Consider the following 24,343-nt stretch of genomic DNA (forward strand, 5'->3'; position numbering starts at 1 on the left):
ATTAAATGGTGAAAGCAGAGTCTCTTCAACAAATGGTGTTGGAAACAATGGGTTGAAACATGCAGAAGAATTAAACTAAATCACTGTATTTCACCAAATACAAAAGTAAATTCCAAGTGGATCAAGGACTTGGATGTTAGACCACAAACTATCAAATACTTAGAGGAAAATATTGGCAGAACTCATTTCCGCATAAATTTTAAAGACATCTTCAATGGAACAAATCCAATTACAAAGAAGTCTAAGGCAAGTATAAACCTATGGGACTACATCAAATTAAAAAGCTTCTTCACAGCAAAAGAAACCACTGCCAAAACAAAGAGACCCCTCAGAAAATGGGAGATCTTTACATGCCATACATCAGATAAGAGTTTAATGACCAACATATATAAAGAGCTTGCCAGAATCAACAACAAGACAACAAATAACCCCATCCTAAAATGGGAGGCGAACATGGACAGAATATTCACCACAGAAGAGATCCAAAATGTCAAGAATCACATGAAAAAATGCTCCAAGTCTTTGATTTCAGAGAAATGCAAATAAAGACAACAATGAGATACCACTTGACTCCTGTGAGAATGTCATACATCAGAAAAGGTAAGCAGCAAATGCTGAAGAGGGTTTGGGTCAAAGGAACCCTTCTACACTGCTGGTGGGAATGTAAATTGGACCAACCTCTGTGGATAACAGTCTGGAGAACTCTCAGAAGGCTAGAAATGGACCTACCCTATGACCCTGCAATTCCTCTCCTGGGGATGTATCCTAAGGAACCCAACACATCCATCCAAAAAGATCTGTGTACAAATATGTTCTTGGCAGCACAATTTGTAGTAGCCAAAACCTGGAAGCAACCCAGGTGTCCAACAACAGATGAGTGGCTGTGCAAGTTGTGGTTTATATACATAATGGAATACTACTCAGCTGTAAAAAATGGTGACTTCACCGTTTTCAGCCGATCTTGGATGGACCTTGAAAAAATCATGTTAAGTGAAATAAGTCAGAAACAGAAGGATGAATATGGGCTGATCTCACTCTCAGGCCGAAGTTGAAAAACAAGATCAGAAACAAAAACACAAGTAGAACCTGAAATGGAATCGGCTTACTGCACCAAAGTTAAAGACTCTGGGGTGTGTGGGTGGGTAGGGAGAATACAGGTCCATGAAGGATGATGAATGACATAGTCTGGGTTGTATTGTTAAATGGGAATCTGGGGAATGTTATGCATGTACAAACTATTATATTTACTGTTGAATGTAAAACATTAATTCCCCAATAATATATATATATATATATATATATATATATATATATATATATATATATATATATATATATATATATAGCTTTTGCTAAAACAAAAAAAAAAGTGCAGAAGGTGGAAGGTCCAGTTTCTGTAAGTACATCTCCAGTGGACATGAGCATTGGCAGGTTGATCTATATATACAGCCTGTTTCTATCTCTCCCTAATGGGGCGGGCCTCCAGGGGGTGGAGTTCTAAGACAAACTGAGGAGGTAGTCTGCCCAGGGAAGTCAGCTTGACATCATGATAGTATTTGCAAATTGTTTTCCGAAAAAGCATAAAGAAATGAAGCAGAGGGGATCAGGTGGTGGTGCACTTGGTTTAGCACAGATGTTACAGTGCCAAAGGTCACAGGTTCATGCCCCTACTTTGGTCCCCAGCTGCAGGGGGAAAACTTTGTGAGAGGTAAAGCAGGGATGCAGGTGTTTCTTTGTCTCTGTCCTTCTCTATTGCCCCCTTTTCTCTTGATTTCTGGCTGTCAATCCAATAACTAATTAAAGATAATAAAAAAATTTTAAAAAGATACATAGCCAAACAAATTGTTTAATAATCAGGAACCTAAAAGTGAGAATATAACAGATGTGGTCTGGTGTCTTCCTACGTGAGGAAGCTAGGAAGTCTATTTTAGGTCTATTCCAAAGGGCCCATGACTTTGCTTTATTTTTTCTGAGTGCCATAGCTAACACACAGGTGGGTATTGTCTTGGGAGATGGTGTCAGATTTGAAAAAGTCTAGAAAGCTGGATCAGGGTAGAAAGTAGCACCCCCTTCAGTTTTCCAAACATGAAACAACACATTGGGTGGCAATTGCTGCAATTTTAGCATAGAAAACTGACCTCTGTGGAAAGAAGAGGAAGATAAATACCAGGGTGAGTACTGACATGCTTAATTAGCAATTCCTCACACCGGGAGAGAGCTGCCCAGGGAGAGCAAAGGACTCACAGGAGAGAGGCTGCAGTTTAATCTCCAGGGCTGCATGTACCTGTGGTGCTCAGGCTGCTATCTCTCTCTGGATCTCAAAAGACAACTCTCTCATAGCTAAAATCTTCCAAAAATTCTTGCTTATTATTTTTATTTTTTGTTGTTTGAGATACGTTATGACAGAGACCTTATCAGAAATTTTTGCTCTGGTTTTGAGCATTATCCATGGCAGTTAATACCAGGCATCAACATCATCAGTTCAAACTGTGTAGTTTTCTGATCCCTCTCACTTGAAAACCAATATATAAACTTTTCAAAGAAGAAAGATGAAGTGATAGCATAAATATCTCAAATATAGGCAGTAAAAGATACCCTAGAGTAGTTTTTTTATTTCATTATTGGGTGATTAATGTTTTACATTAGACTGTAAATACAATAGTTTGTACATGCATAACTTTTCCCAGTTTTCCATATAACAACACACTCCCACTAGGTCCTATGTCATCCTTCTTGGATCTATATTCTCCCCACCCACCCCTGAGTCTTTTATTTGGTGCAATATACCAATTCCTGTTCTGATTCTAATTGTGTTTTCTTTTCTGATCTTGTTTTTCAACTTCTGCCTGAGGATGAGATCATCCCATATTCATCCTTCTGTTTCTGACTTATTTCACTTAACATTGATTTTTCAAGGTCTATCCAAGATCGACTGGAAATGGTGAAGGCACTATTTTTTATAGCTGAGTAGTATTCCATTGTATCACAACTTACTCTGCCACTCATCTGTTGTTAAACACATGGGTTGCTTCCAGGTTTCGGCAATTAGAAGTTGTGCTGCCTCGAACATATGTATACACAGACCTTTTGGGATGGGTGTGTTGGCTTTCTTAGGATATATCCCCAAGAGAGGAATTGTAGTATCATAGGGTAGGTCTATTTTTAGCTTTCCAAGAGTTCTCTGGACTGTTCTCCACAGAGGTTAGACCAATGAGCATTCCCAAAAGGAGCACAGGAGGGCTCCTTTGACCCCATAGCCTCTCCACCATTTGCTCCTGTTACCTTTTCTGATATATGACATTCTCTCGGCAGTGAAGTGGTATCTCATTGTTGTCCTTATTTGAATTTCTCTAAAAATCAGAGACATGGAACATCTTTTCATGTGTTTCTTGTCCTTTTGGATCTCTTCTGTGGTGAATATTCTGTCCATGTCCTCCCCCCATTTTTGGATAGGGTTGTTTTGCTGTTTTTTAAATTTGCCAGTTCTTTATGTATTCTGGTTATTAGCATCTTGTCTGATGTATGGCATGTAAAGATCTTCTCCTATTGTGTGAGGGGTCTCTTGGTTTGGGGACTACTCTCTTCGGACCTAAAATATTTGTGTGGAAAAGTGTGCTGCTAATCTTATGGGTTTTCCTCTGTAGGTGACTCTGTTTTTCTCTTGCAGCCTTCAGTATCCTTTCCTTTCCTTATTCCTTTCCATTCTAGATAGGATATGTCTTGGTGTCTTTAAGTCTGGGTTAATTCTGTCTGGGACCCTCCAGGCTTCTGGAATCTTTATGTCTTTGATGTTGTCTAGACTAGACAAGTTTTCAGCTATTAGGGCCTGCAGAAGGCTTTGTTCCTCTCCCTCTCTTTCTTCCTCTGGTAAGCCAATAATGTGTATATTGTTTCTTTTGAAGTAATCCCATAGGTCTCTGTTGTTGTTTTCCATACATCTTAATCTCATCTTGAGATCTCTTACTTCTTTTTTAGTTACTCTAATTCATCCTTGAACTTGCTAATTCTGTCTTCAGCCTCACTTATTCTATTCTCTCTCCCCTCAACTGTTTTCTGGAGTTCATCTTTTTCATTACTCTGTTCTAAATCAGGTCAGATATTTCAGCTTTCAGCTCTCTAATAACCTTGAGATAGTTACTGTTTTCTTCCAGAGTCTGATTTGTTGTTTCTGCATATCTGATGACAATTCTTTCAAACTCTTTACTCACTACTGTGATTATTTCCTTAGCTAGTGTTTGGATGTTGAACTCATTATTTTGTGCTTCACCCTTTGGGGGGCTTTTAGCAGCACTCTCCTCCAGATTCATTTCTCCAATATTTCTTGCTGTTGGTTTCACCATGTTTTTGTTAAAGAATAAATTTTTATTACAGAAAAAAATTTCTTTATTTATTAATGAGAAAGTTAAGAGGAGAGAGGGAAAGAACCAAACATCGCTCTAGACATGTCCTGACAGGCATTAAACTCAGGATCTCATGCTTGAGAGTCTAGTGCCTTAACCACAGCACCACCTTCAGGACCACCTAAAGCTTATTTTTACATGCCAAAAATTAAATTTCATAATTTTTTATTAGTGATTTACTAATTATCAACAAGAATGGGTATACTTGCAAACAATTCCAACCACTAGAGTTACATAGCCTATCCCCTCCGTTGAAATTTGTATATTGTTATAGTTTTTTAAAATTTATTTCATTTATTTATAAAAAAAAAGAGAGACATTGACAATACCAAAGGATAAGAGGGGTACAGCTCCACACAGTTCCGACCATCAGATCTCCATATCCCATCCACTGTCCTGATAACTCTCCTACTCTTTATCCCTCTGGGAGTATGGTTCCAAGTCATTGTGGGATGCAGAATGTGGAAGGTCTGCCTTCTATAATAGCTTCCCTGCTGAACATGGGAATTGACTGGAAGATCCAAACTCCCAGCCTGGCTCTCTCTTTTGCAAGTAGGGTGGAGCACTGGGGTAGTGGGCTCCAGGACACATTGGAGGGGTCCTATGTCCAGGGAAGTTTGGTCGGCATCATGCTAGAACCTGGAACCTGTTGGCTGAAAAGAGAGTTAACATACAAATCCAAAGAAATTGTTGAACAATCATGGACCTAAAGGTTGGAATAGTGCAGATGAAATGTTGGGGGATCCTCCATTTTGTCAATACTTAGTAGGCATATTTTAGTTATATTACAATGGGCCCTTAGCTATTCTAGTTTTTGTTGTTGTTGTTGTTGTTGCTGTTGTTTTCTGATCCTGAAATCTGATATACATGTGGATTCAAGTCATTGTCCTGGGAGGTGATTTTATGGCTGGGAAAGAGAAGGAATGCTGCATCAGGGAAGAGAGTAGCTCCCTACCACTAGTGTTCCATATCCCAGCCCCTCCATTGGAAATGTCTGTATTCTTTATCCCTCTTGGAGAATGGCCCCAAGATCATTATGGGGTACAGAAAGTGGGACTTCTGGCTTCTGTAAATACTTCTTCACTGGCCAAGGTCATTCACAGGTTGAGCCATACTCCCAGCCTGTTTCTCTCTTCCCCCAGTGAGGTAGTCCTCTGAGGAGGGAGAGTTCCAAGACACATTAATTAGGACATCTGCCCAGGAATTGCCATCGGCATCATGGTAGTATCTGAAAATTGATGGCTGAAAAGCATTATGATACAAAGCAGAGCAAATTGTTTAATATTCAGGAACCAAAACTTAAGAATATAACAGGTGAGATTTTGGGTCTTCAAGTTGGAAGAATCTAGGAAGTCTAGTTTAGGTCTATGTTGGGGAGTACACCATCTCCCCCCTGCTCCATTGCTTAAGGCTGTGGACTATTTACAAAATTACTGTTTTACCTGAGGCCTGCCCTGCCTATAGGGCATGGGTTTAATACCCACTGGTTCTCACTCTTTTTGCTCCACCCCCTCTCCTTGTCACACCCTGTTTTCCACCATTTGATCCCCACTGGTTTTCAACTTTGGTGACAAAGAGCAGTGTGTTTCTGTGCAGGAACTGAGCCCCAGCAACAGATCTGATGGCAAGAAAAACAAATCATGTTACTCCAAGCAGAGAACTAAAAAGAAAGAAAGGGGAACATGTGGTAAAATCAGGTTTAGTTTTGGGTATTGGGCCAAAAGGACTCAGGGGAAGGAAAACTGGGAGAGGCATGGATCCACTCCTGAGTTCTCAGTCCTGGTCCTAGATGATAGGCCTGACTTGGGGGTGAGAGTGATTTACAGACATCTTTCTTGATTAAATAAGAAGTTGCAACCCTCTGACAGCACCTGTATTGTGAATCATGTACGTCCAAATAAAAAAGGAAGATGTCAAGGAACAGCATTTTAAAAATTGTCATTTCAAAAGGTGGAAAAATGAATAAACAAGTGCACAAACCATCAAATTTTGGAATAAAAACGAGTCTATGAAGAGAACATATCAAATACTGAACTCTGTTCTCCCTAGAAAGGGAGAAGTTCATCCAGGGAGCACCCACTAGTAGGCAGGTCATGTTCTGATCTCTGCCTCATTCACAAATACAGGCTTATTATTACTATTATTATTTATAAAAGATAAAGAAAAAAAGTATGGAAAAGCAAAAGTAAGCAGGAAGGGGAAATAGGATAATGGTTATGCAAACAGACTCTTATGCCTGAGGTTCTAAAGTCCCAGTTTCAGATCATACACCAACATATGGCAAAGCTTAGCAGTGCTCTGGTGTTTCCCTCTGTGTGTCTCTTGCTCGGCATTTCTCGCAAAAACAAAATAAATTATATATATATATATATATGTATATATATGTATATATATATATATATATATACATATATATACATATATACACAAAAATAACCCCTGCTAATTCCTTGTGTATTTTACCATATTTGCTGGACTGTGTGCTCAGAACTCAGGTCTCTGGAGAACCCACGGGCAGACTGAAGAACTGGAAGGCTTTGCTTCCTTGTTTAGGGACCTACACTTTTATATCCTAGTCAGGCTAAACCCTACTCCTCCAAATACCTGGAAGAAATAGTTCCCTTGAGGAATGAGGATACCTCCTTGGATCAAAAATCCTTTCAGGCTAATCCTGACTAAGACTCTCCCCAAGATTTCTCTCAGATTCACTGCAGGAGTAAAGATATCTTCAGAAAAGGAAAAACTGAGAGAATCAATTACAACCAAACTAGAACTACAAGAACTTCTAAAGAGTCTCTTCTAAAAGCAAATACACACTTATAGCCCAGCATAAAATATGGGACTGACATATTTCAAATTCACTAAACATTCCTGGTCTAAACTCACCCATGAAAAGGCTCAGAGTTGGAATGTGGATCAAGATCATGCACCAAACACATGCTATCTGCAGCAGACCTATGTGGTCCAAAAAGACCAGAATAGGCTCAATGGGAAGGATGGAAATCCATCTTTTGAGCCCCTGTTGAGGGGGAATTGGGACACCTTGCTTATATTCGATACGATGGATTATGGATTTCAAACTAGTTAAAACTATGAAACAGAAGGACAAGCTACATAATGTCCAGGGACTCAGTCAACTATGAGTAGCTCACAGTGCTCAACATCTAGGCCCAGGGAAAGGGCAGCACATCAAGCGACAGCGTCCCTGAGACACCTGAGGAAGTGTGTCCAGAGCAATATCCTCAGAGTAGGGGGCTAACTCCCCACTCTCTAGAGCAGGTACATCAGGCAGGCAGAACACTAGTAAGGAGACAAAAGAATTAAATGAAGAGCTGGACATGTTAGAAAATCAAACAAATAATCAGAGTCCTGCTGATACATGCTGAAGTACTGCTAGAATTGGGATTCAGAGCTCTTTATACTTCTCCACTCAGCCCCCAAAATGACTCAATTACAATATAAGGTGTCTCCTGATTCTCTCTCTCTTTTTTAATTTTTAATTTAGTACTATTACTTTCTTAAAATTTTTACCAGAGTACTGCTCAGGTTTATGATGGTGCCAAGTATTGTAGCTGGCACTTCGTAGCCTCAGGCATGAAAGAGTTTATGCATAACCATTATGCGATCTATCCCACCCTGTACTTTAATTTTTTTATTTATGTTGATTTTACATAAGTACTCACAATATAGACTTAGATATATAGATATATAGATTTCACATCAAGTATAGTATTTAAACAATGATGACCAGAAATCATACACAAGTATATAAGACCAAAGCATCACCATTTCTGGAGGCATAGTTAAACCTGAAATGTGTTCACTTCAAAACACAGAGAAACTGTTTCAGCAGCCAGGAAGTGACCAAGAGGGATAAACCTGCACGTGAGCAGCAAGTCCCCAGACCAGCTCAGCCAGAGTTATTGTTAAACTGATACAAGGACCTGAGGCTCCAGCTCATGAAAGGATGTCAGCTATTCTTACTGTTGACTTTCAAAAGGAGAAGTCAAGTGCATCAGTTCAGCAGAGTACACACACACACACACACACACACACACACACACACACACACACACATAGTACCTGGTCACCCGCACGGCGTAATCAAAGGTCTCACTGTCCATTCTTGGTATCTGACTCTCCTAGACACCCTCAAGCAGGAGTCCTTTGGCTTGGCTTAGTCAGCAGCCTCTCACCCCTGGTGCACTCACTTTATTTCTCTCAGCAACTGCCCATCCCCTGAGGCTGTGCTCCCTCACTCTACACAGCCTCTTGCTCCTGCAGGCTGGAAATGAAGCCCAGGTCTGCAATGTGGGCTCTTCCCCTACTGAGTGTCTGGAAAGAATGACTTCCCCACTAATTTCCTCCCAGCATAGGATTCCCTGACACAGCTTACATGGATATTAATTCCAAAATAGAGAGGAATATCCAGATCACATAAATAACCTAAGTAACTAAGAAACTACACACCATTGACACTTATTGGAATTGGTTAACCTCAAAATTGTCTATTCCATCCAGAAGGTAAAAAAACAGCTTTTGCTTTCATTTATCAGAGCACAGCTCATCTCTGTTGTTTTTTTTTTTACGTTTATTTATTTTTTTACTTATTTATTCCCATTTGTTGCCCTTGGTGTTGTTTTTATCATTGTAGTTAATATCGCTGTCATTCTCGTTGGATAAGACATAGAAAAATGGAGAGAGTAGAAGACAGAGAGGAGGAGAGAAAGACAGACACCTGCATTCATAGCCTGTGAAGAGACTCTCCTTCAGTTCAGGGGGCTGGGAGCTCCAACCTGGATCCTTAGGCCAGTTGGTGAGCATTGTGCCACCTGAGCTTAACCCACTGTGCTACTGCCCAATTCCCTCAGCTCTGGTTTATGGTGCAGGGGATTGAAACTGGGATTCAGAACCTTAGGCAGGAGAGTCTCTTTGCATATCCATTATGCAATCTACTACCACTCCTCAAAGCATGTTTATTTGTGATCAAGTATTGAAATGTTATCATACACAGATTTAGGAAACAACTAAAAAGTTTCCTAGAAAGGGGTAAGAAATACTTAGTGAATGGGGTAGATAGTTTAATGATTATAATGCCTGACTCTCCACCATGAGGCTCTGAGTTCCACCCTGTTGTGACATGTGCCACTGTGATGCTCAGGTCCTATCTCTCCATCCCACAATTCTTCTTCTTCTTTTACCATTTTCCCTTCTTCCGTAGCCAGTCAACAGCGACAGGTTGAGCCTGATGTCTGCTTGTTGCTGGCTTTGAAAGTGACTGGGATCCATGTGGACTCAGTTGGCTAGGAAGGATCGTCAGTTTCCCCAATAAATGGGTACTCACGGGATGCACCACGAGAAGGTCGATCCAATGCATCCCGATCCCACAATGATATTAGTAAATCAATTTTGCTTATTTATTTATTTTTCTGCTGCCTTTGAAAATGCAGTTATAAGGAAGCTGTTTAAAATTGATGAATGGTCAGGGAGTCCTGGGATTCCCACACAAACATGATGGGCCTAGACCTCTAACAGATCTCTCTTGCCACTGTCACTAGGCATCTCCAACAGGAACAACATATAGAAGCCCTCTGTGGGCCCCTATCAGAAATGGCCCTCAGTGTGAATCAAAAATCATAGGGAATGTTCCATTCTCTGAAGGGAGCTTGGATAGCATACTCTGCTTATCACCGGAGGATGATGGGTCTTGAAATTGGCATAGCCTGGAATGTTCCTAGCCGTGAACATAGAATGTGAGCTCAGACCTACAGGGCTACAGAGGTTACATAGGTTTCTGTGCTGAATATAGGCTCCAGATCAGATCGATGGGGTTTACAGTTAACAATATTTATGTGCTTTTCCCATATTTGGGAGCTACTCTCTTCCCTGATCCTGCTTTCTGGTCCATTTCCAACCATGACACCATCCCCAAGACAATTTCTTAGGTCACGTAAATACTGAATGTCAGGCACAGGCAAAAAAATAAGCATCTCCTTCTCCTCTGTCTTCTATTTTTTAATAATTTATTTCTTTATTGGGGAATTCATGTTTTACATTCAACAGTAAATGCAATAGTTTGTACATGCATAACATTCCCCAGATTCCCATTTAAAAATACAACCACCGCTATGTCATTCATCATCTTTCATGGACCTGTATTCTCCCCACCCACCCACCCTAGAGTCTTTTACTTTGATGTACTTCTCCAATTCCATTTCAGGTTAGACTTGTGTTTTCTTTTCTAATCTTGTTTTTCAACTTCGGCCTGAGAGTGAGATCATCTCATATTCATCCTTCTATTTCTGACTTATTTCACTCAACATGATTTTTTCAAGGTCCATCCGAGATCGGCTGAAAACGGTGAAGTCACCATTTTTTACAGCTGAATAGTATTCCATTGTGTATATATACCACAACTTGCTCAGCCACTCATCTGTTGTTGGACACCTGGGTTGCTTCCAGGTTTTGGCTATTACAAATTGTGCTTCCAAGAACATATGTGTACACAGATCTTTTTGGATGGATGTGTTGGGTTCCTTAGGATATATCCCCAGAAGGGGAATTGCAGGGTCATAGGGTAGGTCCATTTCTAGCCTTCTGAGAGTTCTCCAGAGAGGTTGCACCAATTGACATTCCCACCAGCAGTGCAGGAGGGTTACTTTGACCCTACACCCTTCCAGCATTTGCTGCTGTTACCTCTTCTGATATATGACATTCTCACAGGAGTGAAGTGATATCTAATTGTTGTCTTCATTTGCATATCTCTGACAATCAGAGACTTGGAGCATTTTTTCATGTGTTTCTCAGCCTTTTGGATCTCTTCTGTGGTGAATATTCTGTCCAAGTCCTCCCCCCATTTTGGATTGGGTTATTTGTTGTCTTGTTGTTGATTCTGGCAAGCTCTTTATATATGTTGGTTATTAAACTCTTATCTGATGTATGGCATATAAAGATCTTCTCCCATTCTCTGAGGGGGTCTCTTGGTTTGGGTAGTGGTTTCTTTTGCTGTGAAGCAGCTTTTTAATTTGATGTAGTCCCATAGGTTTATACTTGCCTTAGTCTTCCTTGTCATTGGATTCGTTTCATTGAAAATGTCTTTAAAATTTATGCGGAAAAAAGTTCTGCCAATATTTTCCTCTAAGTATCGGATAGTTTCTGGACTAACATCCAAGTCCTTGATCCACTTGGAATTTACTTTTGTATTTGGTGAAATACAGTGATTCAGTTTCATTCTTCTGCATGTTTCAACCCATTGTTTCCAACACCATTTGTTGAAGAGACTCTGCTTTCACCATGTAATAGTCTGGGCCCCTTTGTCAAAGATTAGATGTCTATATGTGTGGGGCCTCATTTCTGGGCTCTCAATTCTATTCCACTGGTCAGTGTGTCTGTTCATGTTCCAGTACCAAGCAGTTTTGATGACAATGGCCCTATAATACAGTTTGAGATCTGGCATTGTGATACCTCCAGTTCTGTTCTTTTTTCTCAAGATTGTTTTGGCAATTCTAGGTCTTTTCTGGTTCCAGATAAACATTTGTAGCATTTTTTCTATTCTCCTAAAAAATGTGCTTGGGATCTTGATGGGGATAGCATTAAATTTGAAGATAGCTCTGGGTAATATATTCATTTTGATGATGTTAATTCTTCCAACCCATGAACATGGGATATCTTTCCACTTCTTTGTGTCTTTTTCAATTTATTTGAGTAGTGACTCATAATTTTCAGTATACAAGTCTTTCACTTCTTTGGTTAGGTTTACTCCTAGATATTTTATTGTTTTTGTTGCTATAGAAAAAGGAACTGATTTCTGGATTTCAATTTCTTCTAACTTAGTGTTTGCATAGAGGAATGCCACTGACTTTTGAATGTTAATTTTATAGCCTGACACCTTACTGTATTGCCTGATGATTTCCAAAAGCTTCTTGCTGGATTCCTTAGGTTTTTCCATGTATACTATCATGTCATCTGCAAATAAGGAGAGTTTGACTTCTTCTCTTCCAATCTGTATGCCTTTAATTCCTTGCTCCTGCCTGATTGCTATGGCAAGAACTTCCAACACTATGTTGAATAGTAATGGTGATAGTGGGCAGCCCTGTCTAGTACCTGATCTGAGTGGAAATGCTTCCAGTTTTTCACCATTGAGTATGATGTTGGCTGTAGGTTTGCTATATATAGACTCCACTATCTTCAGGAATTTTCCATCTATTCCCATTTTTGGTAGTGTTTTGATCATAAATGGATGTTGTATTTTGTCAAAGGCTTTCTCTGCATCTATTGATATGACCATGTGGTTTTTGGTCTTGCTTTTGTTGATGTGGTGGATCACAGTGATTGATTTACCTATATTAAACCAACCTTGCATGCCTGGGATAAACCCCACTTGGTCATGATGAACAATCTTTTTGATATACTGCTGTATCCGGTTGGCTAGAATTTTGTTCAATATTTTCGCATCTATGTTCGTCAGAGATATTGGTCTGTAGTTTTCTTTTTTTGTTGTGTCCCTGTCTGCATTTGGTATCAGGGTGATGTTGGCTTCATAGAAGCTGGCAGGGAGTATTCCAGTGTCTTCAATCTTCTGGAAGACTTTTAAGGGTAGAGGTATTAGTTCTTCTTTGAACGTTTTGAAGAATTTATTTGTAAAACCATCTGGTCCAGGACTTTTATTTTTCGGAAGATTTTTGATAACTGTTTCAATTTCATTAGCTGTGATGGGCCTGTTCATGTTATCCACTTCCTCTTTACTTAGTTTTAGAAGTTGGTGGGTATCTAGGAAATCATTCATTTCTTCCAGGTTCTCTAGCTTGGTGACTACTAGTTGTTCATAGAAGCCTCACATGATATGTTGAATTTCTGCAGTGTCTTTTGTGATAGCTCCTCTTTCATTTACTATCAATTTATTTGGGTCTTCTCCCTTTTTTGTTTTGTGAGTCTGGCTAAAGGTTTGTCGGTTTTGTTTACTCCTTCGAAGAACCAACATTTACTTTCATTGATCTTTTGTATGGTTTTCCTACTCTCAATGTTATTTATTTCTGCCCTAACTTTAGTAATTTCTGTCCTTCTGGTTGCTTTAGGATTCCTTTGTTGTTCTTCTTCTAGGTCTTTGAGATGTGCAATCAGGCTGTTTATTTGTGCCTTTTCTTGTTTCCAAATGTGTGCTTGTATAGCTATGAACTTCCCTCTTAGGACTGCTTTAGCTGTGTCCCAAATATTTTGATAGCTTGTGCCTTCATTTTCATTGAACTCTCGAAACATTTTGATTTCTTCCTTGATTTCCTCTTTGACCCAGAAGTTGTTAAGAAGTGTACTGTTGAGCTTACATATTTTGGCACTGTTACTAATCTTTTGTTGATTGTTAAGTGTTAGTTTAATTCCACTGTGGTCTGAGCAGATGCTTGGGATGATTTCAGTGCTCTTGAATAGGCTGATGCTGTCTTTGTGGCCTAATGTATGGTCTATCCTTGAGAATGATCCATGTGGATTTGAGTAAAATGTGTATTCCAGTTTCTTGGGATGAATGACTCTGAAAATGTCCAATAGTTCTAGTTTATCTATTTCTTCATTTAGCTCCCTTATGTATTTACTGATTTTCTTCCTGGATTATCTGTCAAGTTGAGATAGTGGGGTGTTGAAGTCCCCTACTATGATTGTGTTACTGTTAATATATTGTTGTAGCTCCTTCAGTAGAAGTTTGATGTATTTATATGGCTTCTCATTGGATGCATAGATATTAATAATTGTTAAGTCCTCTTGATTGACTGATCCTCTGAGCACTAAGTAGTGTCCATTCCTATCTTTTTTAATCTTATCTATTTTAAAGTCTATCATGTCAGATATGAGAATGGCTGTTCCTGCCCTTTTTTGTGGGCCATTAGCTTGAATGATAGTTTTCCATCCTTTCACTTTAAGTCGGTATTTGTCTTGTTGAGTTAGGTGAGTTTCCTGTAGACAACATATTGTTGGGTTGTGTTTTCTGATCCATCTTCCTACTCTGTGTCTTTTAATAGGTGAATTCAGGCCATTGACATTTATTGATATCAAAGATTGAAGATATTTTAACGCCATTCTTGTAGAGTTTTAGTGTTTTGATATATGTTCTATTTGTGGTGGTCTGGTTGTTTATAGTAGACCTTTCAGAACTTCTTTCAGGGCAGGCTTGGTGATGGTTGCTTCCTTCAACTGTTGCTTGTCTGAGAAGGTTTTGATGCCTCCATCTAGTCTGAATGACAGTCTAGCAGGATATAGTATTCTTGGCTGAAAGCCTTTCTCATTGAGCACTCGATAGATATCTTGCCATTCTCTTCTGGCCTGTAGTGCTTGTATGGAGAAGTCTGCTGCTAATCTTATGGATTTTCCTTTGTAGGTGACTCTTTGTTTTTCTATTGCAGCCTTGAGGATCCTTTCTTTATCCTTATTCCTTTCCATTCTAAGTATGATATGTCTTGGTGTCTTTAGGTCTGGGTTAATTCTGTTTGGGACCCTCTGGGTTTCTTGAATCTTTATGTCTTTGGTGTTGTCTTGACTAGAGAAATTTTCAGCTATTATGGCCTGGAGAATGCTTTCTTCCTCTCCTTCTCTTTCTTCCTCTGGTAAGCCAATAATGTGTATATTGTTTCTTTTGAAGTCATCCCATAGGACTCTGTTGTTGTTTTCCATACCTCTTAATCTCTTTTTGAGATCTCTTACTTCTTTTTTAGTTGTCTCTAATTCAACCTCAATCTTGCTAATTCTGTCTTCAGCCTCATAGATTCTATTCTCTTTGCCCTCTACTGCTTTCTGGAGTTCATCTATTTTGTTGCCCTGCTCTGATACTGTTTTAGCTTGTTCAGCTAGTTGCCTTCTTAGCTCAGAGATTTCAGCTTTCAGCTCTCTAATAACCATGAGATAATTATAATTTGCTTCCATATTCTCATTTGTTGTTCCTGCATTTCTGATTACAATTTTTTCAAATTCTTTACTCACTCCTGTTATTATTTCCTTAGCTAATGTTTGGATGTTGAACTCGTTGTTTTGTGCTTCACCCTCTGGAGGACTTTTAGCTGGACTCTTGTCCTGGTTCGAGTCTCCAATATTTTTTCTTGTTGTTTTAACCATATTATATATTATGTTATGAGTTCTCTTTATCAGTACTTTTCAAATTATTGATCACTATTGCCTGGATTGACTTGTGTCTAAGTAATTTATTTAAAGGGTTTACCATGGTGGAAGTTTTTTCAATCCCTGAGTTGGAGCTCAGTGGTGTAAAAGCCTCTTTTTTTTTCTTCCCTGTAGGCTATGGGAGCCTGAGGGCTTTTAAACTATCAATAGTCTTCTTAGATTAATCACTGACTCCTGACCAAGAGATAAAGCAGCGTGTGGCAGAGATAATCCAGTGGTTATGCAAAGAGACTTTCACAGCCCCTCAGCTATGCCAGGGAGGTATAGGTCTTCTCCTGAGTTTCCCGGTTAGATCCCTTTCCCCTGGTGTCCCTTCCTGTTGCTGCTCCAGATTCTGAGGGTAGAAGCAACGGAGACTCAGAGTTGCACTAGGTGAGACTCTGGGGAGTCCTTTCCTCCCTTCAGCTGTCCCCTTGTTGTGGAGCAGACTGGAGGTGGTGTCTCCACTGATAAACTGCTGAACTGTTAGCAGTCACTTAATTTCTCCTTAGGCCCCTCTCTCCTCTCTGTCACCAGCCATGCGTGTTTTTACTCACGGGTGATTTACTGGGTTTCTGTGGTCATTCTAGTCCTGTCTTGTTTCGGTCCGGGTGGTCTCCTTTGGTATTCCTAGTTGATCCGGGAGAGGAGAGGCGAGGAGAGGAAAAGAGAGGAGAAGGGAGGAGAGGAGAGGAGAGGAGAGGAGAGGAGAGGAGAGGAGAGGAGAGGAGAGGAGAGGAGAGAAAGTGATCTGCTTCTCGTAGCTCCGCCTCTGGAAGTCACATCTTAGGAAAGAGAAGGGTTCCTTTCTGGCTTTGGCAGTGAACTGGAGAAGGCAAGGGCGGTAAGACTGGATTCCCTGATGGAGGAGATCTTCACAAGTGGTGCAGTGCTACAGATGTCTCCGTCTTTCTCCCTTTCTCACCACTTCCCTCTTGATTTCTTTCTCAGTGATTTACTGGGTTCCTGTGGTCATTCTTGTTTTTGTCCCGTGTGGTCTCCTTTGGTATTTCTAGTTGATCTAGGAGAAGAGAGAAGAGGAGAGAAAGCAAACTGCTGCTAGTAGCCTCTATTTTTGAACCAAAGCAATGCACAGGTCTGCTTATGGTGGTTGGAGGATTGACCTTGGGACTTCAGAGCCTCAGGCATGAGAATGCTTTCAAAGTGATTGTGTTATCTCCTCTGTCAGTCCATAAATTCTTTACTCAGGCATACACTTCTTGGGTATTACAAAAACCTGATTTTTTTTCTTTTTCTTTTTTTACCAGAGTACTACTCAACTCTGGCTTATAGTGGTTTGGGGTATTGAACCTGGGACTTGAGAGCCTCAGGCATGAAAGTCTCATTTTATATCCATTATGCTATACTCCGACCCTGCCTCCAGAGTTATTGCTGGGGCTCAGTGGCTGCACCACTAATCCATTGCCACTAGAGACCATTTTTTTTCCCCTTTTGTTGCCTTTCTTTTTTTATCGTTGTTGTGGTTATTGCTATTGTCATTACCTAGGACACAGAGAAATCAAGAAAGGAGGGGAGACAGAGAGGGAGAGAAAATTCAGACATCTGCAGACCTGCTTCACCCCATGTGAAGCGACTTCCCTGCAGGTAGGGTGCCGGGCTCTAACTGGGATCCTTAGGCTGGTTCTTTGGCTTTTTGCTACATGTGCTTAACCCGCTGCGGTACTGCCCAACTCCCCAAAAACAGCATGTTTGAATGTAGGCTTGTATGTTCTTAGAATCAGTGAAACAGCAATTTCAGTGTTTCACTTTTTATGGAAAGCTAATCCAATACCAACATTAAAAAATATATAGCTCTGCATGGTCTGGGAGGTGGCGCAAGATAAAGCTTTGCACTCTCAAGCATGAGTTCCTGAGTTGAATGCCGTAGCACTTGTACCAGGGTGATATTTGGTTCATTCTCTCTCCTCCTCTCTTTCTCATAAATAAATAAAATCTGTAATATATATATATATATATATATATATATATATATATATATATATATATATACTTTGATTATATCTCCTTGATATTAATACATTTGACATTTCAATAGTTATAAAATTTTAAGCCAGCATATTGCTGCTTGCATATGCAACAGATACTTCAAAATAATTAAAAGTTGGTCTTGTCATTCCTGGGTCTGTCAGGGTTGAGCTGCCTGCAGGTGGCGAAATGAGACTGAAGACTGAGAGTTGTCACCTGACATCACTGAAGAGGTTCACTGTCTCAGGCCTCCCGTCTCTCCTCCATTTCTCTTCAATCTCAGACAATCATGAGACCCTCCAGCACATGTTCAAGCTGCTTCCCATGCACAGTGGGATTCAACTCCCAACTCCTCACGCACTAGCTGGAAGACAGGGAACAATTCCAGGGTGCCATTCACTGGAGGATTCTGCCTGCAGGGAAAGCCTCGCCTACCCCTGTGCCCTTAGTGTAGGCCAGCCCAGGCCAGAGCCCTCCAGGGGTGTCATCTCACTGGACCCCACCAGATGCCAACAAGTGAGTGGGCCTCAATCTCCTGACTTCCCAGGAAAGTGAAGCCCAGCCCTAGTCCCCTAGCCTAGCAGCCCCAGCCCTGAAGCAAAGCAGACAGTCTTTGCTTGGTGACTTTTGTCCAGGCCTCTGGAATAAATAATGGCGTGGGCTCCATTAATTGTAACAGGAGAGTTTCCAGTTAGCAAGAAAATCTTTGACTCTAGAAGTATCTGTTAGTTGTTTCTGGAAGAGAAGAATATTTGTTTCCACAGAGTGACTAAAGAAAGTCCAGATGTCATCAGGATGCTGGCCAGGCTTCCCTGGACTGAAGACCCCACCAATGTGTCCTGGAGCTCCGCTTCCCCAGAGACACACCCTACTAGGGAAAGAGAGAGGCAGACTGGGAGTATGGACCGACCAGTCAACACCCATGTTCAGCAGGGAAGCAATTACAGAAGCCAGACCTTCTACCTTCTGCAACCCACAATGACCCTGGGTCCATGCTCCCAGAGGGATAGAGAATGGGAAAGCTATCAGGGGAGGGGGTGGGATATGGAGAATGGGTGGTGGGAATTGTGTGGAATTGTACCCCTCCTACCCTATGGTTTTGTTAATTAATACTTTCTTAAATAAAAAAAAAAAAAAAGAAGAAAGAAAGGGATGCTTCCTCACTAAGGGGCACCTAGAGCCTCAGTATTGATTGCAGGCACCCTGAAACAAACCTCTATGCAGGGAGACTTCTGTGGCTTACACATCATTGACCACACATTATACCATGAGCAAGGACCAGGTTCCAGTCCCAGTACAAAGCTGCCGAAGAAATCTTCAGAAGCAATGGTGTGGAGCTAATGCTATCTCCCTCTCTCTCTCTCTCTCTCTCTCTCTCTCTCTCTCTTTCTCTCCTCTCTGTCATCTCCCCTTAACATCTTTCTGTTCTATCAACTAAGATGAAAAAATTAAGTGAAATACAATAAAATATGCTAGATAGTGGAGATAACATAGTAGCTATGAAGAAACTCTATGCCTCTGGCAAAGATTCCAGCTTTGAACCATACTAGCTGCTGAAGCCAGAGTGAAAAAAATGAGCTGATATTCCCAGGGGCCTCAGTGCCTCAGGCATGAGATTCTGTTTGTATAACCATTAGGCTGACCATCCTTCCTAAACCATAAATGATTTACTCTAATTATTTATCCAAATTAATCCCTATAAATTAAAATTGCCTTTGATATTTTGTTAATCAAGACACAGTTTAAAACAACATAAGAAATAATTATTTGTGGGGCCAGTTGGTGGGATACCTGCTTGAGTGCACCGGTTACAGTGTACAAGTACCCAAGTTCAAGCCCTGGGTCCCCACCTGGAGGGGGAAAGAGTCACAAGTGGTGAAGCAGGGCGGCATGTGTCTCTCTGTCTCCTCTACCTGTATCCCCCTTCTTCTCAATTTTTGGCTATCTCTATCAAATAAATAAAGATTTTTTAAAATAGTGAAAAAATGTTTAAAAATAAATAATTTGGAGTTGGGTGGTATTGTAGTGGGTTAAGTGCAGGTGGTGCAAAGTGTAAGGATCCCAGTTTGAGCCCCCGGCTCTCCACCTGAAGTGGAGTCACTTCACAGGAGGTGAAGCAGGTCTGCAGGTGTCTTGTCTTTCTATCCCTGTCTCTGTCTTCCGCTCCTCTCTCCATTATTTTGTCCTATCCAACAATGATATCAATAATTACAACAATAAAACAAGGACAACAAAAGGGAATGAATATTTTTAAATAGAAATAATTACTTATAATATCAGCTGATTTTAGCAATGTGTTGTTGCTATCTATAAATAAACAAATAAATATAAATATTTCAAGAAGCCAATAGGTGAATAAGGACCCAGCTGTGCTCTATCATGTTATTAGATGGTATTTTATCACAGAGTACTCAAAGACTTTTATTTGCAACAGTTATTGGAGGTATCATAGGTGCTGGTAAGACAGGAGAATCATTGAATTAAGATCCATTTTATTTTTCAAAATTTCAAAAAGGAAACATTCACAAAGGAAAATCTCCCACAAGGACTGCAATCCAAACTACAGCTCCAAATTCTGATTCAGTTACTTACAAAATTCATAATTCTCTTTAGACTAGAAAAATTCCCCTAGAAATGGACCTACCTTATGACCCTGCAATTCCTCTCCTGCAGATATATGTTCAGGAACCCAACACATCCATCCAAAGAGATCTGTGTACACATATGTTCTCGGCAGCACAACATGTAATCGCCAAAACCTGGAAGCAACCCAGATGTCCAACAGATGAGTGGCTGAGCAAGTTGTGGTCTATATACACAAAGGAATACTACTCAGCTATTAAAAATGGTGACTTCACCGTTTTCAGCCGATCTTGGATGGACCTTGAAAAATTCATGTTAAGTGAAATAAGTCAGAAACAGAGGGATAAATATGGGCTGATCTCACTCTCAGGCAGAAGTTTAAAAACAAAATCAGAAAAGAAAACACAAGTAGAACCTGAAATGGAATTGGCATATCACTCCAAGGTAAAAGACTCTGGGGTGGGTGGGGAGAATACATGTCCATGAAGGATGATAGAGGACCTAGTGGGGGTTGTATTATTATATGGGAAACTGGAGAATGTTATGTATGTACAAACTATTGTTTACTGTTGAATTTAAACATTATTTCCTCAATAAAGAAATAAAAATAAAAAAAGAAAAATTCCTTAAAGACCCTTTCAAATTCCAAAGTGAAATCCATTTACTATAGTCTAGTACTGATGTTGGGTCTGTTTGTTTCCCAATCACATGGACCTGGTGTCAGAAGCAGAGTTGAGGCACAGTGAGAAACAAAATTGATAAGATGTCAGTTCTTTTCAGTCTATTGACAGCTTCTTAAATTTCCTGACACAAGACTTGCATTGTAGAATGATGGGCTCCCCATTTCTGAACAACTTCTCAGCACATTAAGAACATTGACCAGTGCTCACCCCAATGGACCTGGAGTGTCTAAGGTCCTTGAGAATCGTTATGATCTGAGTACAATGCAACCTAAATGTTGCAGGCTGCAAAACTCCCTGTGGGATGAAACACTCCAGAGGGGCTGGATAGAGCTCTAGTTTTAACCTGCTGATGCCCAAGGTAAAGCTCAGCAGCTTCTCCAGGGTGGCCATGGACAGGCGGATCCCATGCAGTCTGAAGGATCTGAACTGGGGGCAGCTGCTCAAGGCAGGGAGCAGGGCCTCAAGCTGGCAGTCCTGGTGGCCACATAGACCCAGGTCCAGGTGCTGGAGGGTGGCTGCATTTATCTCCAGCAGAGATTGCAGGCACTTACTGAGGGAGGTTAAGGGACTCCCTTCAGACACAGGTCCTTCAGTTGAGTGATACATTGGCTTCGGAACACATGAGTCAATATTTTTTTTCTAAATCTGCAGTTAGTGAGTGAGAAGATCTCCAAGGAGGTATTAAAACACCTGGGAAGAGAGAAAGAGAGTTTAGGATGGACCATGGGTTTGGCAGGAGAGTATCAGTATTGTGGGAGGTCATAATGTGCTAAGGCTCAATGATGCTCTTGACCAAAATTAGTATAATGCTTCTTAATGAACACTTTTCCCTATATTAATGAGCCTGGCTTTGCATTATTGCAATTCCTCAGCTATATTTCTTTATTTTTAGGTAGAGAAAGTCACACCTTTTTTAATGTATAAATTATGGAATATACTAGAGCATACTCAGAAAGAACTGGCCACTTTTTACAAAAATGTTGATACTTTGACAGCAGCACTGGATCCTAATGAAAGTACTCTCTCAAGCTTCCCTCACACTTTCTTTGAACGGGAGCCTCACCATAACCAGGCTGTGTGAGACTACTGTGAGTAATGTCACAGAACTAACCTGGAAAAGGTCCCACAGCATGTATGGGATGGGACCTGACAGTCTCCAGTGCCTCTGTGACACGTCTCCATGCTCAGCATATATTCTGCTGATTTCCTCATTCCTCAGCTGCAGACTGTTTAGTGCCCTCTGCTTGCACTGTCTGTATATTCACAATGCTGCCTGCTCACAGCTGACAGTTCAGGAATTGGAGGCATAGTGTGGGATCTCTTCTTCACAAACCCTTCACTATAGTTGTCTAGTCATCTAAGAGACCTCTTCAGACTGGAACCTGAGAACCAACCACTCTCACTAGACTGAATATTCCACCAAGCATCTGAGGAAGATATTCCTTCCATAATTGTGAAAGTTTGTCCTGTGCCTTCTCATGGTTAAGGTCTGATGGAATATTTAGGATGAGAGAGATGGGTAGGAGTGGAAGAGTGTAGTAGTTATATAAAATGTCCTTCATTCCTGACTCTTCAGTTGTCTCAGGAATAATCTCTAGCACTTTCATATACTATTATTTTGAGAGGCAGTCTGGCCAATAATAACAATAAACAATGGTATATAATAGAAATGTGAAGCAAGAATCTGGAGACCCAGTGTCTCCTGCACAGTTACTCTGTCGGGGACACAGTCCTACCTGAACTGACAGTGCAGATGGTCCTTGAGGAAGGAGGGAGATTCCAGGTACAGCTCTTGAAGATGAAGTAGCTGGGAGCATTCAGATGTGAAATTGTTGATAGACAGAAACCTCCATTCTGCCTTTTCTGGGGTGGTTGCAATAGGAATCTTGATGCAGACCACCAGTCTCTTGAGGTTACTCAGCATGCCCAGTAGGTTATCAAGCATGCCCAGGGTGGAGAACGGCAAGGTACAATGGATTCCCAGCTCCTTGATGTCACAGCATGACACGGCATACAGAAACCTGAAATACTTTCTAGTCAGGTAATGTATCCTTACTGTCTTACAGGAAAGGTGCACTCCCTTTCTTTTTTTGGTCCTGTTCAGCAAGTAGGTGGAAAACCTATCAACTTGTTCTTCACCAAGGTAGAGGTCTATACACACCTCCAAGTAGGGTGTGGCCTTCTATTTCTTTGAAGTTCCTTCAGGCATCAGTTCTCTCTTTTGTGAGTATGCTTGGAGGTAGGTTCCAGTCTATGTGTTCCAGAACTTCTGCCCAGTGAACTGTAAATCCAGCACTTGTAATCTGCACCTGCTTTGGGCAAAATAGGACACTGATGAAGTTGTAAAAAAATGAACACAGTATTTGACCTACTGCTAGCACTTGAAAGGATCAGACAGCCTAAGTCTGATATTATTTCAGCAAGTCACTGCTCTTATGACATTTTAGATCTATTTTTCCCATTATAAGTTATTATTCTCTAAATCAAGGAAATAAAAACTCTATCATATACTTTCATTGTAACTGCAATGAAGCCAAGTTCGATATTAGAAGACTTCTTTTTGCTTGTGTTCTCTCTTTTCCAATAGTTCTATAACTAGGGCATGGAAACTACAGGACTTTCTCTGATGGTGGAATATTTCTTGAAACTATTTAGAGAGTTTCACAAAGATGGAAATGGTAGGGCACATAGTATAATGGTTCTACAAACAGACTTTACTGCCTGAAGCTTCAAAGTGCTGGTTCAATTCCTTACACCAATATATGACAGCTCAGTCAAGTCATACCAACAGATAACAAACAAAAACAAATAAGGAGAGAGAGAGATATATATAGAGAGACCTGTTTGTTCAACACTGGAACTATAGCACTGGCCAAAAGTCAACTCTTGAGGAGAGCTCCCAGTGGGCTAGGAGGTATTACATTGGCATTAGAAGCCTTGGTTCCTTCCAATGGTCCTCTACTCTCCCTGACCCAGCTATATTATAGGAAACACAGACCCTCTCAGACTATGGATCCTCCTTACCTGGGGGAAACTTTCTGCTTGATCAGGACATCAATTCCATCCATCACAGCTTTGAAACTTGGATTCTCAGGAGCCCTGTCATGAACCAGGGATCCCAGAGGGAGTCTTTCAAAGGGCCAGGACAGCACTATGGCCTTCAGGGTCTTATAGCATCCTTGAATATGTGCTTTCAGAAACAGACTGGGTAAGAGAGCATCAGGTATGTCCTTCATGGAAGAGATAGCCAAGTTGTCATCCTTCAGCAGGCTCTGGATGGTCAATTGTAGGAGACTGGATGGATTGTTGTAGTTCATATTTGGTTTCCACTGTTAGTTACTACGAGAGTTCTAAGTCAGAGATCAGTTCAAGGAACCAAAGAGTCACCAAACTAAAGGGTTTCATTCTTTTTAAGTTAGATATTTTGATGTGAGATTTGAATAGTCATGCAACTACAATGCTGATATAAAACTGAGGATTCAAATCAAGAAGCAACTCTATGGAGCATCTCTTTGCATACATTAGAGATACCAGAGGCTACATTTCTAGCTAATA

Source organism: Erinaceus europaeus, chromosome 11 (assembly GCF_950295315.1).
Source record: "Erinaceus europaeus chromosome 11, mEriEur2.1, whole genome shotgun sequence".
NCBI classification, from domain to species: Eukaryota; Metazoa; Chordata; class Mammalia; order Eulipotyphla; family Erinaceidae; genus Erinaceus; species Erinaceus europaeus.